Source organism: Telopea speciosissima, chromosome 10 (genome assembly GCF_018873765.1).
Source record: "Telopea speciosissima isolate NSW1024214 ecotype Mountain lineage chromosome 10, Tspe_v1, whole genome shotgun sequence".
Taxonomy (NCBI): domain Eukaryota; kingdom Viridiplantae; phylum Streptophyta; class Magnoliopsida; order Proteales; family Proteaceae; genus Telopea; species Telopea speciosissima.
In genome coordinates, this window is record NC_057925.1 from 36,244,932 (window position 1) to 36,262,956 (window position 18,025).

Below are 18,025 nucleotides of genomic sequence, written 5' to 3' on the forward strand. Positions count from 1 at the left end.
TATTTTTTTGGGCTACTCCGCCACCTAGAAAGGATACAAATGTTATCATCCCCCTTCTCGGTGTACATTTGTTACCATGGACATTGTCTTCCATGAATCCTTGGCATACTATTCTCAGCCACCTCTTCAGGGGGAGCATGATCCAATATTTAAAGATGTGCCTGATCTTCTTCTACCAGCTCCGATCCAAGGGGAGTCTTCTTCTACCCTTCCGGCTCCTATTCAGGGGGAACCCCCTTCAGTCTCTAGGGTGCCTCCTGTTCAGGGGAAATAAAGACCTATGAGTCAAATTCTTGTGGATCAAGTCTTCAGCCGAAAACACAAAGAGCAAGTTGAGATCACCACTACTGTACCACTTCTCCAACTGTCAGAACCTGATCTAGATCCAGATTCTGCTGTGTTACCTGGTAAGGATCCCTCTCTTTATTTACCTATTGCTACCTGTAAAGGTATTAGATCTTGCACCTAACATCTCGTCACCAATTTTGTTTCATATGATGCTTTGTCCCCTTCCTATTATATATTTGTGTCCTCTCTTTCCTCTGTTTCTATTCCTCAAAAATGGCAGGAGGCAATATCAGATCCAAAGTGGAAGACAGCAATGATGGAAGATATGACGGCCGTATTTAAAAATGAAACATGGGAACTGGTGGCTCTTCCTTCAGGCAAGAAAACAATGGGTCGCAAATGGGTGTTCGTCATCAAGCAGAAGACTGATGGAACAGTGGATAGATATAAGGCCAGGCTAGTGGCTAAGGGCTTTACCTAGACCTATGGCATTGATTATCAAGAGACATTTGCCCCAGTGGCAAAGTTGAACACCATTCAGATTCTACTATCATATGTTGTCAATCTTGGGGGATTCGCAGCAATTGGATGTGAAAAATGCATTCCTTCATGGAGAACTGGAGGAGGAAATCTATATGGAGGTTCCTCCATGTTTTCCTTGTGACAAGACTCATGGGAAGGTTTGCAAACTGAAGAGGGCATTATATGGGCTGAAACAATCTCCTCGGGCTTGGTTTGATAGATTCCATAAAACAATGATCTCTGTAGGATACAAACAAAGCAATGCTGGTCACACCTTGTTCATCAAGCGGAATGGAGATAAGGTTACTCTTCTCATAGTCTATGTCGATGAAATAGTGGTGATTGGCAATGATGTAGAGGAAGTCACTCACCTAAAGACATTCTTAGGCCAAGATTTTGAGATCAAAAACCTAAGACAGCTCAAGTACTTTCTTGGGATTGAAGTTGCCCGTTCTCCCAAAGGCATCTTCCTCTCCCAAAGGAAATATGTTCTAGACATACTTTCAGAGACTGGTTTGCTAGGGTGTCACCCATGTGACACTCCTCTGGAGGCTACTACTCGTCTACTAGAAAAGGATGGTAATCCAGTTGACAAGGGGCGCTATCAAAGGTTGGTGGGAAAACTGATCTCTCTCCCACACGAGACCAGACATTGCGTTTGTTATTAGTTTGGACAATCAATTCATGCATGATCCCTACTTGAAGTTAGCTCCAGGGAAAGAGATTCTCTTATCTCCACATGATCATCTCCGCATTGAGGGTTACGCAGATGCTGACTGGGGTGGTAACCTTGACAGCAAATCCACTTAAGGCTATTGTACCTTTGTCGGAGGTAACCTTGTCACGTGGCGAAGTAAAAAAGCAAAATGTGGTGGCTAGGTCTAGTGCTGAAGCAGAATTTCGTGCCATAGCCCAGGGCATATGTGAACTATTATGGCTTCAGAGTTTGCTCCAGGATATTGGTGGTCATGTTCATCATCCAATGATGTTGTACTGTGACAACAAAGCGGCAATCAGCATTGCTCATAACCCAGTGCAACATGATTGTATTAAGCATGTGAAAATCGACAGACACTTCATCAAGGAAAAGTTAGAAAGTGGGAAGATCTGTATACCCTTTGTGAAGTTAGGAGATCAACTTGCAGATGTCTTCACCAAAGGGCTAAGTGGAAAGCTATTTCATCCTAGTTTAGCCAAGTTGGGCATGCATGATATATATGCACCAACTTGAGGGGGAGTGTTAAGTTATGTAACCCGATAAGGGTACTTTGGGCATTTCTCTTTGATATTTTGTTTCTTATTTCTCTCCTTAGCTATCATACTCACTTAAGCCATTCTCTCATTCTCTCATTCTCTGTTCAGCTAACAATGAGCAATACTGATAGCAGATTTGTTGTCACAATAAAGCATCATAGGTGAAGATGTAGGAACAGCCAAGTCTTTCATTAGTGATGTAGATCCAAGTATCCGCAAAAAGAAGAAGCAGCCTTAAGATTAGGGCCGAGTGTTGGAGCCTAAGCAGCCTTAAGATTAGGGCCGAGTGTTGGAGCCTTACTTAGTTTATTTTAGTCTTAGTTTATTTCTGCATTCCATACTTAGTTTATTTTTCAGTTAATTGTAAAACTTAAATTCAACCGGTTCAAACCATGGTTCAACTAAAGTGAAATAATCCTATTGGTTGTTAGGTGCTTATTTCCTATTGGTTGTTGGAGCCTTACTTAGTTTATTTTAGTCTTAGTTTATTTCTGCATTCCATACTTAGTTTATTTTTCAGTTAATTGTAAACTTAAATTCAACCAGTTCAGACCATAGTTCAACTTAAGTGAAATAATCCTATTGGTTGTTAGGTGCTTATTTCCTATTGGTAGTTAGGGAATCTTTTTTTTAAGTATTTTAACTCAACCCCTCCACGATTTTTAGAGGGAGTACTTTTTAGTTTGTAATTAGGATTCAGCCTAGGATTCAAATTCCTAGGCGAATACGTTTAGGCCTATAGCCATATTATAAATTAACAAAATCGTGGGAGGCTCCCCACAGTTCAGATTTGAAAAATAAACTGTGTTTGCTTGCTGCCATTGTTGCTGCTGCTTTGCTCCTTTGAGAGTGTGCCTTGTGAGTAATATCAAGGTGAAGGGAATGGTGGATCTCTAGTTGACTCCTTGCGTCTTGTAGACCGGGAGGATCTTCTTCTCAACTCCTTGCATCTTGTAGATCAGCAGACCCTATCTTCTTCAAGCTGCTGCCATTGAAGATATTCATTTACAAGTAAGTTATTTACTGTTTCAACATTCACATTCTTCTTCTAATCCTCTAATTTTAGTAACCTAAGCCAACCGATCCTCAATACCATCTCCTCCATTAATCCTCATTGATCCATATAAACCCTAGACATTCATTGATCTGTCCAGCTCAATTCTACCATCAGTTTTCATTCAAATTGTAACTACAGTACCTTCACAGTCTTCCCTACACTCGATCCTAGCCTCTACCCCAAACCATCAACTAAACCCTAATCCCCCTCAACCTCCATTAAAGCCCAAAACCCTAAAAATCTATCTAGACCAATCCAACCATCAAAACCCTACCATATTATAACCAAATCATCTCCTCACTGCCCTTAGCACTCGACTTAAAGCCCTAGCCCAAACTCTCACTCTAAACCCTAAAACCTATCACTCCCATCTTTCCCAAAACCCGAAACCCTAATTCTCTGATTTTTATTTCACTCGAACAACATCAAACCTTCACTGTTAGCTTCCCCTAGACATGCCTAGCTTTACCAAATAAAATCCAACCCCATTACCTTAAACCTAACCCTAACTTTAACCTAAATTCCTCAATTCTGCCCCATTCGGCCAGCAGTTTTGGAAGGTCCTGGTTACTTGGCTCCTAGTAGACCCTTTGTCTATCTAGGACTACATTTAATAGTCCCTAAAGCCACATAAATCTGCAGATGCCAATGGGATATAGCACGGAACTCAGCTTCAGCACTTGACCTTGCAACTACAGTCTGTTTCTTGCTTCGCCGAGTAACTAGATTACCTCCAACAAAAGTGTAGTAACCGGATATAGACCGTCGATCATCAAGAGAGCTGGCCCAATTAGAGTCGATAAAGGCTTCCACCCACTGGGGATCATGGGGAGAAAAAACGGGCGGACTTTATGTACTGCAATATAAGTATTACAGCTTCCCAATGTGATTTGCAAGGGTCATAAATGTATTTGCTAACCATGCTGACCGTAAAGGCTCTGTTTGGTCAAGTATGGGAGAGACAGATCAACTTCCCAACCAACCATTGATATTTCCCATTATCCACAGGATCACCAGTCTTGCTAGAGAGACGAACATTTGCTTCCATAGGAGTATCTGAAGGTTTAGACCCTAACATGCTCGTTTCAAATAACAAATCCAAGGTGTTTTTCCGTTGAGAAAGAAACACTCCTTTGGTAGAACAGGCAACCTCAATACCAAGAAAGTACCCCAATTGGCCAAGATCCTTGATCTATAGTTGTCATGGCGTCATGGCGCTGGAGAAGTGTGCATATCGACTGTGATATGGTTGAGGTACAAATATCGACCGATATGGCCTCCATGGCATCGCCATGGCACCACCATGGACACCATACCACGATATACGGCCATATCGGTCGATATTTGTGTTTCAGTGTATAAAACTTAGGTTTTATAAAATTTTTTTTTTTTAACTATTTAAGAGCTTAAATGCTTTTTCCTTAATGTGTATTGGAGGTGTAACTTGAAGCTGCAATACACATTAACATAAAAAATTAAAAACATTAAACAATACACTATACCCTAATTTTGAAACACTAATTGGGAGAATAGAAATCGCAAAGAGAGAGTAAGAGACAGAGCAGAGACTTCGTGAGATAGAGAGACACAGTTCCAACAACTCTCGGCCTTAAGGAGAGAGTTCTTCACTTCTTCGAACCCCTCCAGCAACCTCTTCAAGCAGGTAATTATTATTTTTTTTTTTATTAGGTTCTTCTTCTTCTCCTCCTCCCAGTCTTCCGGCAACTCTCTCCTTCAGTTCAGTTCGTCCTCTTCAGTTCTTCTCACTTCTTCATCTTCTTTACTTCCGGCAACTCTCTCCTTCAATTCTTCTTCTTCTTCAGTTCTTCTTCTCACTTCTTCGTCTTCTTAACTTCTTCTTCTTCAGTCTTCTTCTTGCCTTGCAGTTGCAGGCTTGCACACAGTCACAGACCTCTTGGTTTTTTGTTTTTTTTTTCTTTTTTCTTCTTCTTGCCTTGCAGTTGCAGGTTTGCACACAGTCACAGACCTCTCGGTTTTTTTTTTTTTTTTTTTCCTTGTTCTTGCCTTGCAGTTGCAAGCTTGCACAATCACAGAGAGGGGGGTTTTTTCTTTTTTCTTCTTCTTGCCTTACAATTGCAGGCTTGCACAGAGTCACAGATCTTTCGGGTTTTTTTTCTTTTTTCTTTTTTCTTTTTTCTTTTTCTCGCCTTGCAGTTGCAGGCTTGAACAGTCATAGAGAAGGGGTTTTTTTCTTTTGTTTTCTTCTTGCCTTGCACACAGCCACACACACACACAGAGACAGGGAGAGAGTCAAGAGACAGAGAGGGGGGGAGGGATTTATTATAGCTAGTAGTCCATAGTTTCATACTTTCATATATACTATCCATTAATTACACTTTCATGAATTAAACCATAGTAAAGTAGTAGTACACTTTCATGTTGATTTTTGAAGTAATAGAGTATATATTATAGCATACTAAATGACTTTAAAATAGAGAAATAAAAAATAAAACATGGCCGACATGATCACCATGGCAGGCGACTTGTCGATATATCAATTAGACACCCCTCCACCAACTTGGATCGCCGTGACGACGTGACAACTATGCCTTGATCTCAAATTCCTTCCCAAGATGTGATTTGAGACGAGTAATCTCCTCGGTGTCGCTGCCAGTGACAACAATATCGTCCACAGACAATAAGAATTGCAATCTTGGATCCAGATTGTTTAATGAAGAGGGTGATCATCATTGCTTCGGGTGTAGCCAAAAGATACCATTGCACCATGAAATCTCTCAAACCAAGCTCAAGGGGACTGTTTTAATCCATACAAGGCACGTTTCAGCTTTGCATACTTTTCCATGAGTCTTCTTAATAGTGAAACCAAGAGGAACATCCAAGTATACCTCTTCTCCCAATTCACCATGGAGGAGTGCATTTTTCACATCTAGTTGCTGCAATTCCCATTCAAGGTCAACTGCACATGACAAGATCACACGGATAATGTTCATCTTCGCAACCTGGGCAGATGTCTCCTGGTAATCAAGCCCATAGGTCTGCGTAAACCCACTAGCAACCAACCTGGCCTTGTATCGATCCACAGTGCCATCAACATTCTGTTTGACTGCAAACACCCACTTGCAGCTTATAGTCTTCTTCTGAAGAGAAAGATGAACTAAATCCCAAGTACCATTTTTTTTCCAAAGCCCATTCCTTCAATCATAATTGCCTTCCACCATGGGTCTTGAAGCACCTCCTACCAATTCTTAGGAAGAGAAACAAAGGACAAAGAAGAGACAAAAGCACGATATGATGGGGAAAGAGACTCATACGAAACCATCTGAGAAATAGGGTGTTGCGTACAAGTTCTAAACCCCTTGCGGACAGCAATGGGAAGCTCTAGAGAAGGATCTAAAATAATAGGAAAAGGAGACTTAGAGAGAAATTACCAAGAGATGGTGGATCTGACGCAAGAGGATCTAATTGACTGGGTAGGGTTGGTGTAGCTATGGTGGTGTCTATTTGCTTCTCACGAGCTCAACGGTTACAAACAATAGGAATTGGAACCACTGCATTAGATTGAGGCTCCCCTGGATAGGAGAGTTAGTAACAAGAGAAGGCATATTAGGCATATCAGGCACATCGTCCCCAACCCATGGAGAATCTCCCCCTTGACGAGATGCCGGAGAAAAATAAGGTACAGATTCATTAAAAATTACATCCATAGTCACATACATGCAGTGGGACGGAGGATGGTAACATCTGTAACCCTTCTGGGTATGAAAATGTCTCACGAACACACACTTCAATCCACGCGGTTCCAATATACTGTGATGTTGGTGGTTCCTTGCATAGCACATACAGCCAAATACATTTGGTGGAATAAGAAAGGTATTGGACCCCTAGAGAGCCTGAAGAGGGGACTGAAAATACAAAACGCAAGTAGGCATGCGGTTGATCATGTAAGTTTACTTAACCATGTGTATAAATCCATGTCAAGGAAATTTTAACTGATCCTTATAGTCGAATTTAAATACTCACTATTTTACCAAAACCAATTTTACGGACCAAATCTGCCCTTGATCAAGGTAGCAAATTTTTTAAGGAAGAATGTTTGACTTGCAGCAAGTAGCTGCTTAGCTAAATCTTACAGGGCTCTGCTAATTGTCGAATCAGAAAATGAAAAATTAAACAAACCAGAATGGAGTAGAAAGGAACTAGGAAACCTAAACCCCATTCCCTCTATCTTTGGTTTCTTATTCTTTCCCCTAGTGTTTTTTGGATTTGACGAAAACAAGATGAACGCAGTGGAAGGAAAAGAGGAAATAAATTACATGCGATCCAGTGTTTTAAAACCCAAAAGCACTCCTTAACTTGAAACTCAGAGATGGAGAAGAATGGAGGGGAAAATACCTTAACGAATTGCTGCTGCAAGTGCACCGCTGCAATCGATGGCCAGAAGAACGCTAGAAGTATGCTGCAATCGCCGGCCTGAAGAACGCAAGAAGCACCGTTGCAATCGCCGGCCTGAAGAATGCAAGAAGCACCGCTGGAGAAGAGACGAGGATTTGGACGTTTGGTTAGTGGTAGATTTTAGTTTTATATATATATAAGCAAATGTATTATTCGTGTATGATACGCGTATTATTCGTGTATAATATGTCGACCCTTAACAGTCGCGTATTTATCCGACTCTGAAGTATTATACACAATACGGTGTATTTTCCATTCATACGTTCGGCTAGGAGTATAATGCGTGTATTATACGCGTATTTACTAACTATGGTCAAGACAGCCTCACTCCAATATTGTGATGGGACATTCATCGCAAACATGAGAGACCATGCCACCTCCAGTAAATGACGATTCTTGTGTTTGGCCACCCCATTCTGAGCAGGAGTGTCGACACAATTTAAATCTGAGCATTGAACCGAGTACGAACAAGATTGTGAAACAATTGCAAACAAGAAAAAACTTCACTCTTGTGATGCATCAGATAAAGCCACGTAACACAGGTGTGACAATATATAAAAGAAACAAACCATTTATAGCCAAATACAGAGGTACAATGGGCAGGGCCCCACACATCCGAATGGATTAACATAAATGGAGAAACACTTCTAATATTTAAACTGGGATAAGAACGGGTTTGCTTAGCTAAAATGCAAGCATCACAAAAAAGGTCCTTGGAATTACATTTTGAAAATAAATTGGGAAAAGCCCTAACTAAAGTACCCATTGGGGGGTGACCTAAACGCCCATGCCAAAGGAGCAAGTCAGAAGGAGCAGCTGAAACTGAAGCAGAAGCGATCTGATGAGCATGACGGTGAGAAGGAGCACCTTTGTCAAGTAAATAGAGACCACCATGAGCCCTACCAGAACCAATCAGTTCCCCCATTACCAAATCTTGAAAAAGACAATAAGATGGGAAAAAAGTCACTTTACAGTTAAGATCGAAAGTTAGATGACTTATGGAAATAAGATTGGTAGTAAAATTGGGAACCTGTAATATCGAATTCAATGGTAAGGTAGGGGCACATGTGATGGATCCCCTCCAAGAGACAGGGGAAAGAGAACCATCAGCAATGCAAACCTTGTATTTACCAGAACAAGGGGAATATTTAAAGAAAAGACTGGCATTACTGGTCATGTGGTCAGAAGCACCGGAGTCAATAATCCATGGAGGGGAGATGGTGGATGCACAGTAACCAGCAAAATAGATACCTGGAGATGCAGAATTTGAAGGTACCAGAGTGGAGGAAGAGGCGGAAGAATTATTGGCAGAGGCAGAAGAATCCAATTTGGTTACCAAATGTCGAAGAAGCTTAGTAAGCTCATCTTGAGAAGTATCAGGGGTAGCACCAAGTGGAGGGAGGATTAACAGCAACAATCTTAGTGTGGTTGGCAAAAGGTTTCCCATGACCACGTCCTTTGTTAGCAGGGGTAGTGGGACGCCCATGAAGCTTCCAACAAAATTCCTTAGTATGCCTCTCCTTCCCACAATAATCACACCAGATGGGTTATCAATCAATTATCAATCAGTAGCAAAACGATAATTGGGACGAGAAGGCCCACTTTTAGGCTACAGGGGAGAACCAGAAAGAAGATCCGATCAGTCCTGGAAAGGGGACGGCAGCATGGCAGCTCTACGGCTGTCCTTGAGTTGAATCAAAGAATAAGCCTACTCCAGAGTAGGGAAGGAATCCCGGTTAAGTACCTGACCACGGATCTAATCATACTCAACGTTAAGTTCGGCAAGAAAATCATAAACCCGGAATTTATCTTCCCATTTCTGTAACTTGATAACATCGGTAGGTGTAGAGGCCTGCAACGTATCATGAAAGTCCAACTCTTGCCACGAACTACGCAGCTCAGAATAATATTGGGACAGACCGAGTTCCTTCCGCTTGGTCTCATGAAGTTTCTTGCACAGTTCATAAACTTGAGCGTCGTTCCCAACCTACAAATAAATTTCCTGAGCAGCTTTCCAAATGGTTGCAGCAGTGTCCACAAGAGATATCCCCGAACAAGTTGGGGTTGCATACTACTGAGAAGGTATGACATAACCAGGGAATTTGCAGAACCCCACTTCTCTTGGTCAACATCTTCAGTGGTGGGTTTCACCTTCGTACCAGTGAGGTAACCCAAATACCCGTAGGAGTCGATGGCTAGATAGCAGGATCACGACCACATCAAATAATTGCTCCCGTCTAAACAAACGGAGCAAACAGGGAACGATGGGAAAGCCGTCATGAGAACCACGAACTCTTCTGTCAATTCCAGATGCAGCAGTAGAAAGATCTGAATTGTTTGTCGTTGTTCCCAAAAAAAGAAATCACACGAGTTGCTGGAGAACAAAACCATCAACCAACACCAAAAAGTCCACAAGAAAAAAAAGTGGAAACAGTCCTTCAATACATCACGAAGGACTAGGACACAAAGAGGGAAACAGTCCAAAGGACTAAGAGAACAAAACCATCAACCAACACCAAAAAGTCCACAAGAAAGAAAAGTGGAAACAATCCTTCAATACATCACGAAGGACTAGGAGAACATAAAGAGGGACAAAAAAGGCCCTTGGTGGCTTAGGAAATTACCACTGAGGGTGGCAAAAGTGGTGGAGTCGGTACCGCTGTCCTCTCGGTGACGCTAGAAGGGGAAGAGAGGGACACCGAGAGAAATCGAGAGGAAGAGAGGCGGTAGAGAATGGGGTTGAGTGGTGGTGGCAGCACCTGACGATGGTGGTGTGGTGGCGGCGGTGCTGGGAGGAAATCAAGAAAGAGAGAGAGAGAGAGAGTCGATTGGGTTTAGAATCCCCAGGTTGATTCTGCTCTAATACCATGATGACTTTGGAATTGTGACTTGTGTCTATCAGACACAGAACACCTTTATTTATAATAATAAGATATGAAGTACAAAGACAATAAAGCCCCTAGGGCAACACAAGATAAACTATGGACAATTATACCCTTGAACCCTATATTGCAACAACATGATACACCGGCTACAACTAAAAGAACTTTGTTTTATGACAAAAGTCAAAACAATAAAAATTCCACCATCTAACTAACCAATAAAATACAGATTAGAACAAAAGCACCACTAATGAACAATAATCTTCCTCACCATATCAGAAGCAAGACTGAGAAGATCTGGAGACAAATACCGATGGAAAATTGTACCACGAAGATAGCAAGAAAAAGAACCTATCTCAATGATTATACGCTGGAATGCATGTTGACAAATCAATGGCCAGAATCTGGTGTATCACCCACTATCAATCAGCCATCAGCCCTGATTCTAATCATCCACTTGAATAAAATTTCCAGAGGACCAACCAAATAAATCACAAGAGAAACAGTTGGCATCAGATTCCTTATGAAGTCAACATTTCAAAAAAAAAAGGTTGCAATTCAGGTCAAAAGGTCTGCAATATGCCTCGTGTCACAAAACTAAACATTGGCAAACATGAGTGGATCCAATTAATAGAGGTAACCGGACCCATCTCATTGGTCAAATTTCAGCTATACTAAAAGTAGGGGAAGTGTTAAAACAGTGACACAATTACAAAAATGTGACTAGAAATGCATTCAAATTGAAATGGTATTCTAGGAATTCATGAAACTTTCTAACTCTTTCCCATGATTATTTTAAAGCTAAAACTTGACAGAGGAGACGGGAATGTGGTCATATATAACATGAACCTTCTTGTACATATATTGCCACAATGGCAAGGAAAGATGACCTTATTACATCAGCCATATCATAAAGCTTTGTGACACAATGATTTCTCCAAAGGAAACCTTTGGAGGAAGAACAGTAATACTCTGTCTCTCTCTCTCTCTCCTGATTATTTTGGTTATCCCAGGTTAATTTTCACGTAACTCTGCTGGTATTTTTTCTGAAAATTATTTTAGTAAGAATAATCCTATTATGTATCTCCCCCTCCCCCCATTCTCTCAAGTTATTTCTTTTACTTTACTATAATCCTTTTGGTCATCTCAGGTTAGTTTTCATGATTTAGATGGTAACCCCCTGAGCAGTTAAGTACCTTCAATCCTTAGAAGCTCCACGAACTAGAAACCCACAAGAACTAAAACACTACTTGAGATTATTGAAACACAGTGACTACATGGAGCTATAGTCTTATAGCTCTATTTATTATATTTTACTAGTCAAGATTGTTGGAGGTAGGATGTCTTTGTACACGCTGCTGCTTATCTTCGTTACTGGGGCCTCCACGAACTAGGGGTCCATGCAGGGGCTCGGGGGAGTCAGCCCCCAAGAAAAATTTTTAGGATTTACATGGGGGTAATTCGGGAAATCTGTATCTCTTTGTTACCAGGAATTCTTTGTAAACACAGAGAGGCATAAGGAAGATTGTAACCCTTTATTCATTGTTAGGCAAGGTGCAGCTTCAAACTCAAGTATATACAGTGCATACGAACTAAAATTAGGCACATGATTCCAACAGAGCCTACTATTGATAGCATCGATAGCATCACAGATTATGATCACAAAAAAGGCTTAAAAATGAACATAAGAAAACATCTCTGCATCAGTTCTTTAAGAGAAAAAAAGAGAATTACCATTTGAGAGGGAAAATAAAGAAACCTTAAAGTCCCGTCAAAAGAATTGTCAGTTCTTCCGTGGGCCGGATCGAAAAGTTGCCGCAGGGAACTGAGGTTGGAGTTCCCGTACCCAGAACTGTTAAGGAGAGAGAAAGGGGGCTTCGGGACTTGAATTAGGGTATAGACCTAGAGAGGGAGAAGAGAGGACGGTTTTCTAACCGGACTATCAGGTTTTCGCCGGAGAAAGAAGGGAAGGGCAGTCGGTTGCGGTTAGGGTTGGAGAAGCGCAGGATACCCTCTGCGGCGCCTGTTCTCTGCGGATCTGTGATGTAATATAAACTATACATAAGGGAGACGGGATACTGGGACAGGAGGAGCCCAAGAGCATAGCGTTGAGACAGCCCTGTATACGGCATTAGACGGATACTGGGCTATTTAATCCTGGATCTGATTCGGATTTGGCCCATATATTACCCCAATTAGAGCAGATTTCTTATTTAAATTCTACTTTTTATTTTTTTTGGGTTTTTGATAAATGCCCCCCCTAAAAATGCCCATTTATCCAAATGCCCTTCTACAACTTTTCTAATTGCAACATCCCCCTACTTTCAAAACAGTGGAGCACTTTGGTCCAGTCCATTAATTTGGGATGTTAGACGTTAGTTTTAGGGAATCTAATGACCAAAATGCCCCTCTGCTAAAAACCCATCAAAATTAATGAATAAAATAACCAAATTACCCTCATCTTCTCCAAATAGTTTAGGGTTTGAAATGAAAATCGCAAAAAAAACCCTAAAATCATTCAAAAAACCATCTTCCCCAAATCCGTTTCATTGTTAAACCCTAATTTTGTTGTTTCTTCAAATTTCGAACGAATGGTCCTTACTATTTGATTATGATTCTTCATATTTTAGCACTGAAGGAATTTCTATTTGAATTGGGGATTTTGCAGGCCGAAGGTTACACCATTAATGGCCAGATTTTGTAGGCCAACAGAAGGTTACACCATTGACCCCTCGCTTGATGTATGTACACCTCAAGAACACCGATGAAGCCATCGGAATCTACTGTGGCTTTCTTTCCATGAATGCCAATCACCCCTGATAAGCTACCTGGATTCTGGATGGAGAAACCCTACTTCTGGCTAAAGAGTTCGCTGATGACAGGGGAGTTCTTGAATAGAGACACGGCTGACATCAAAGTAGCCATGATCACAACCAAGTAATTAACTGTCAGAAAAGGAAATTTATTGGGTGAATATTGGATATTCAACCCAATATTTGATTCCCCTAGCAATGAAGATCTTTCCTTGTTAGAAAAGATTGGATGGGCTAGCAATTGAGTCCTAATAGGAAACTTAATATGCCTTGCCTATGTGAGCTGTCATTTTGGGAATGAGAGTTGGGCATATCTTATATAATACTAGAGATTACCAAAAACTCAATAATAATGCACAAGGAACCCAAATCGTGGAGCTCTCCCTCTCCCTCCTAAAACCGTTTTCTCCCTCTCCCTCTCTTGGTGTTTGATCTTAGAGAAAGTCCAAGGACTTGTGTTCCTTAGAGTGGTGGAGTTAGCTTGACCATGCGAGGAATGCAAAGCTTCGTGTGGTGTGTAGAACGATCATGAAAGAGCTATCATCGGCTGGAGGTCTTGCATCTGTGAGGCTCTAGGTAATGATCAATCCCTGTATTGTTCTGTTATTGAATGACATCTCCCATCGATATCCATGATCTTGTTTTCGCTTTCGTTGGAGCGCACTTTGGATGCTAACAGTGGCATCAGAGCCTCGTTATCGATGGGAATATTGTCTTTTTCCATTATATATATGATGCTCTGAATTTTTATTCAGTTTTTTATTATCAAAAAAAAAAATAATTTGTATTGAGATGCATGGGAGGAAGGGGCCGCGGGCTTGCTGCCCTGCGTGCCCCCCACCTGCCGCATGCACCCCAACCCCCCTCTTGCTGCCAGCCCACCCCCCATGTCGCACTCCATGGCTGCCTGCTGCGTGCGCGCCTTGGCAGCCTAACGCATGCGCGCCCTGGCAGCCTGTCGCGTGCGATGGTGCCTGTGTGCCTTTGTGCACCCTGCATTTGTGCTCTTCCCTTCTCTATGCTTTTCCTTTGGCTACCTTGTGTAGCAGTTTTTATTTTAAAAAAAAAAATTTAAATAAAATTCTGGTTTGCTTATTGAAGGGAGATTCATTGGAGAAGATAGGTGGAGAGATTCCTTCCTTCACCCACCTTCCCCAATAGGCATAATGGCTTATCTTAATTTTAGGGTTTATGTAGTTTTATTTTAAACATGTATGTGATTATATTGTGGGGGTATATGACATAACCATTGTGGCATAAATTGTCATGGTAATGGTTATGTGATGCACATGATCATTGTGACATTGGTTGTCATGGTAATGGTCATGTGATGCACATAGTCATTATGACATAAGTTGTCATGGTAATGGTTATATGATGAGTGCATTGGATGCACATGATCATTATGACTTGGATTGTCATGGTAATGATGATTTTATGTGTTTTTGGTATTTTTCACATAAAATATTGGAATATTAATTTTTTGAGCATCATGTATGTAATGAGGACCATGGTTATGGGATTCAAAATTTACATGCATTAGATGGATGTGTGTGCTAGGCATAGCATGGATGTGGTTTGATATGCAATTTCCTTTTTATCCTCCAGACAATCCAATTTTGGTGGACTGGTTTCCTGTTTTGTAATTTTATTTGGAAAGGGTTGTAATAATTTTTGAATTAGTTTAAATTATTTATTATAATCGCTTGGACATCATGTTAAGATCATGATCGTATTTTTGGATCGTGGATCAAGGATCTTGTCGGTTCATTGGAGAGAAGATTGAAGGAAGGACTTGCTCACTTGAAGTGTCCAAGTTTATTACAGTTTTGAAATAATTTTTCTGTAATAGTTAGTTGCATATGCATTATCACATAATTATTATCATGTATGGGAGTAACATATGAGGCTATGATTGCTCCCATCCATCTTTTAATCAAAGTGAGTTTATCAAGAATATGAACTCATGTTGATTAAAGATGCTATCCCATAACCATTGGTGTTTATATTTTTCCTTGGATGGATGTGTTATTATGCTTATACATTGGATGTATGATTGTAGTTTTTATGCGTTCTCGTTATCCCTCAATTTTAATACAAGTGTGATATAAGAAACCCTGGTTGGTGGGATTTTCATGGCCTCCTTTAGTTGGTAAGTATAGAAATTTCATCGATCTATCCTTGTAGATGCCGATAGGATAATATTTGGATAGGTTGATGAAATTATCTATACTCATCTCACATGTGATAGGTAGAGAATGTGGTCAGTGGTACATGTACTATAATAGTAAGCATTAACCCACAAACATCATAATCCCCTCCAAAATTAAGGGTAAACACTTGACTTGAGTGTGTGTCAGCCGATAGGAATGGGCATGACACTCAGGTAACCAAATTACATTAAAAGTCTAAGTGACGAACAGAATAGTCCACCTAACCAACATGCGAATGATGAACTCCGATAAGCTAAGTCAGGAGCATAAGGGTTGATGGTTTTCCAATTCATACCCTATAAGCTAGAGGGAAGCTTAGGGTGTGATTGACCATTGGTTTTCCAATTCATACCTGCAACTCATCTTCCCTTTTTTTCAAACCCTAAACGATTTGGCGAAGATAAGTTGCAAGTTTTTTTTTCCCTTGCAAGGCATTTTTGTTAGTTTACACCATGTTTTTAATGTTATTAATAATAAACTAACGGAATGGGGGCATGTGTTAACTTTTGTGAACCTCAAAGGGGTACAAAGAATTTTCCAATGCTGGGGGATGTGTTTATAATTACATGATACCTCAGGGATGGTATGTGAAGATTTCCCCCCTTTTTTTTGTCCCTAATAAGTTCTGCTCTAAGCTTGATTCTGTTAATGCTAAGTTTTGGAAAGGTATAGAAGGGAACAAGTAGAAGTGGTGTCTTATTAGTTGGGCTAGAATATGTAAACCAAAGTCAATAGGAGGGTTGAGGTTTAGGCTTCTCTCAATTCATGATAAGGTGTTATTGCTAAAGTTACCATGAAGAGTTTTAATTCAATCACATCTTTTTTCTTTTGGTAAAAAAACTTAACAACATCAATTATGAATAAAGATGTTGGAAAGGAAATATTTTAATGTAAAGTCCTTGCTACATTCTTGGCTGAGTCTAAAAAAGGATAAACTATTTAGAATAGCATTGTTAAAGTCTTACCATATCTATGGAATTTATCTTGTATGAGATAGGAGACGGTGTTATTACATCTATAAAGAGTGATCTTTGGATACCCTTTGTGGATAGTTATAGAATTGCTTCGATTGTACCTATTAATCATCTTTTCTCTAATGTTAATAAGTTGATTCTTAATGGTGGTTGAAATGTTATTTTAGTTCATACTTTATTTCCATCTGTTATTGCCAATGCTATCCTTCGAATGCCGGAAAGTGTTTCGCCTTTTGAGGATTTTTAGTTTTGTCCTATCACTGCATCTAGGAAATTCTCTACCAAAATACCTAGTAAGTGGTTAATTCTTCATTGTAATAAAGTTTATAATGATTTTTCTACTAGAATACTATGGAATATTATATGGCATTTAAAAATGCATCTAAAATTCTATGTTTTTTTGGGAAAAGTGTTAGTTGGTGCCTTAGTTGTTAAAAGTAAATTGTTGAATTTTATGAAAATTGAACCACTTTGTTGTTTTTGTAAAAAATATATTGAGATAGAATGACAACTACTTTTATCATGTTATTTCGCTAAAAGGATTTTGGCAGTTGGGCCTTTGGGAATGAGGTCTGAACACTTAATATTTTCATCCTTCGAGGATATATTTGTCTCCTTCATCCAAAATCCTTCCATACATAAATCTGATAAATTCTTCTTCTATTTAGTGCTTGCTATTACATTCTATTTGTTTGGATGACTCAAAATTCTATGTTGTTTCAGCATTAAAGTCTTAATCATGTTACTCTTGTAAAGGTTATCGAAGGGTGGGTTATTGATCTCAACCTTCTCCCAATGTTCCATGATCGACCTATTTCTATCCAGCAGGATTATGGCAATACCATATCTCTCTCTGACTTCCAAAGATTGTATAAGGAGGTATCATGTGCAATTTTTTGTAAATGCAACTTTGATTTGAAATTTAGCCTTGCTGGGTGTGCTTCTATTTGTTAGTGTTCAGTTTTTGTGAGCAAATATGAATAATATTTTTGTAGAGAACATCAAGAATCAGAATTGCAGGGATTATAGTAAGTAGTACAGTGAGCAAAATCCTAGGGGTGGTCATGTCACGCCAATAAGGAATATAATAATATAGAAGGGTGATTAGGATGACACGTGTTATCCCAATAAGCTACCACGATCACAGATATAGTGTCCCAAACCACAGTCATAAATCAATATTAATTTATATTAATATCAAAGTGCGTAAAAAGGAAACAATATTACATTTCCAAATATCAATGTTCAAGCGAAAGCGTTTAGGAAATAGTTACATCATGTTCAATCAACTAAGTGATACAATAAGACTGATTGACCATAACATAACTACTTAAAAATATATTGTATAACAGACAATGTTCATACAAGGGCGCGAAGTCCCAAAAGAATCAAAAGGAGGGAACAAGTCCCAACGCTAATACGACCCGTAGGCGCAATCGTCATAAGGACATCCATCGTCGTGCTCCTCAATCACAGCCTCTGGGTCCTCTGTACCAATATCATCATACTCTGAGGTCTGAACCTCGAGTCCAGCAAGATAGACGTCACCTGCAGCAACATCTAAAAGAGTGTACACAAAGGGGGTTAG